This window comes from Nannospalax galili, unplaced genomic scaffold (assembly GCF_000622305.1).
Source record: "Nannospalax galili isolate Female #2095 unplaced genomic scaffold, S.galili_v1.0 scaffold1623, whole genome shotgun sequence".
NCBI lineage: Eukaryota > Metazoa > Chordata > Mammalia > Rodentia > Spalacidae > Nannospalax > Nannospalax galili.
This window is the reverse complement of record NW_008349082.1, coordinates 1203530-1206036: the sequence shown is the minus strand read 5'-3', so window position 1 is coordinate 1206036 and position 2507 is coordinate 1203530. Positions and strand designations below refer to the sequence as shown.

Sequence of the window (2507 nt, the reverse complement as noted above, 5' to 3'; positions counted from 1 at the left end):
CAGCAGGGGAAAGCTACACTGCTAGAATGACTGAAATGGAAAACAGAACATCAACACTGGAGGATAAAGTTGAAGAATTGGAACACTCAAGCAGAGATTATGGAAAATTAAACACACACACACACACACACAGGAATGGAATATGCAAGAGATGTGGGACACCATGAAAAGAACAAATCTATGTATCATAGGCATAGAGGAAGGAGAATTTCAGGTTAATGGTATTGACCAGATCTTAAACAGGACTATAGAACAGAATGTCCCAAAATTAAAGAAAGACGTCCCCATACAAACACAGAAAACACATAGAACAGCAAATAGACAGGATCAGAAAAGAAACTCCCCATTGGCATATCGTAGTAAGAACACTAAATGAACAGAACAAAGAGAGAATACTGAAACCTGAAAAAGAACACAACTCACATGTAAAAGAAAGCCCATCAGAATTACAGCTGACTTATCAATGCAAACTATGAAAGTCAGAACAACCTGGACCAAGGTATTTCCAGTTCTACATGACAATAGATATCAGTCCAGAATAATTTACCCAGCAAAAATGTCTATTATGGTTGAGGGGGAAAGAAAAATCTTCCATGACACAAATAGCCTGAAAGAATACATGTCCACAAAACCAGCCCTTCAAAGAATACTTGAAGCAATACAGAGAACAGAGAGAGAAACATCTATACCTTGGGGCAACAAAAGAAAATAAACAAAGATATAATCTAGGACACACAAAATTACACAGAGAACACAAACAGCAATCAAAATGACAGCAACCAAAACACATATTTCAATAATAACCTTAAATATCAATGGACTGAACTCCCCAGTCAAAAGACACAGGCTAAGTGAATGGATTAAGAAACAAAATCCATCTCTTTGCTGTCTGCAAGAAACCCATCTCACCTTCAACAAGCACTACCTTAATGTAAAAGGATGGAAAAGAATATTCCAAGCAAATGGCACTAAGAAACAAGCAAGGGTTGCAATTCTATTATCTGACAAAATAGACTTCAAAGTAAAACTAATCAGAAGAGATAAGTAGGGTCACTTCATTCTGATCAAAGGAACAGTTAATGAAGAAGATATTACAATCCTTAACATATATGCACCAAACTCTGGTGCACCCAAATTCATAAAAACAACACTACAGGACTTTAAGACATAGATTAACCCCAATTCAGAAATAGTAGGGGACTTCAATACCCTACTCTCTCCATTAGATAAGTCAGCTGGACAAAGGGTAAACAAAGAGACACCTGAATTAAATGATACCATACATCAAATGACCTAACAGACATCTTTCAAATATTCCACCCAAGCACCAAAGAATACACTTTCTACTCCATGGAACATTTTCAAAAACTGACCAAATAATGGGCCACAAAACAAAGCTCAACAATTACAAAAAATTGAAATAATCCCATGCATTCTATCAGACCACAATGCAATAAAGCTCAAAATCAACACTGGATGAAGCTCTAGTCACTACATGAACTTGTGGCTATTGAACAACAAACACACTGCTAAACAACCAGAGGCTCAAAGGAGAAATTAAGAAAGAAATCAAAGAATTCCTAGAATTCAACAAAAAGAACAATACGACACAACACAACCTGTGGGACACTTTAAAAGCAGTCCTAAGAAGGAAGTTTACAGCTCTAAGTGCCTACATTAAAAAATTAGAAAGAGCCCAAATAAATGACCTAACACTGCAACTCAAGGCACTGGAAAGGCAAGAACAAATGAAACCCAAACCAGCAGAAGAGGAGAAATAACGAAAATCAGAGCAGAAATTAATGAAATAGAAACAAAGAAAACAATATAAAGAATCAATGAATCTAAGAGCTGGTTCTTTGAAAAGGTAAACAAGATAGACAGACCCTTAGCCCAGATAACCAAAAGAAAGAGCAAATACAAATCAACAAAATCAGAGATGAAGGGGGAAACATCACAACAGACACCCAAAAGATCCAGACCACTATAAGGGAATATTTTAAAAATTTATACACTACCAAATTTGAAACTCTAAAAGAAATGGATAGATCTCTAAAATCATGGGAAGTGCCAAAGTTAAACCAAGAAGAGATCAACAGTTAAAAAGACCCATAACATATAAGGAAATTGAAACAGTAATACAAAGTCTCCCAACTAAAAAAAGCTCAGGCCCAGATGGATTTACAGCAGAATTCTACCAGACATTTAAAGAAGTCCTCCAACAAATACTACTTAAATTATTCAGAAACAGAGGAAGAACTCCCAAATTCCTTCTATGAAGGCAGCATCACTCTAATACCCAAACCGGGTAAAGACACAACCAAAAAAGAGAACTATAGACCCATATCCTTAATGAACATAGATGCAAATTTTCTCAATAAAATACTTGAAACTAACCTAAGACACTCATCAAAAAGATCATTCCTGGGGTTGGAGAGATGGCTCAGTGGTTTACCACACTAGCTGCTCTTGCAGAAGACTGGACTTCAGTTCCCAATATCGACGTG

At 36.3% G+C, this 2507-nt stretch overlaps 1 protein-coding gene across 1 annotated transcript in view; it reads left to right on the top strand.

The window, feature by feature from the left end:
* The window catches only part of LOC103744635 (carcinoembryonic antigen-related cell adhesion molecule 1-like), a 29042-nt gene that overhangs the window by 14540 nt on the left and 11995 nt on the right, over window positions 1-2507 (top strand).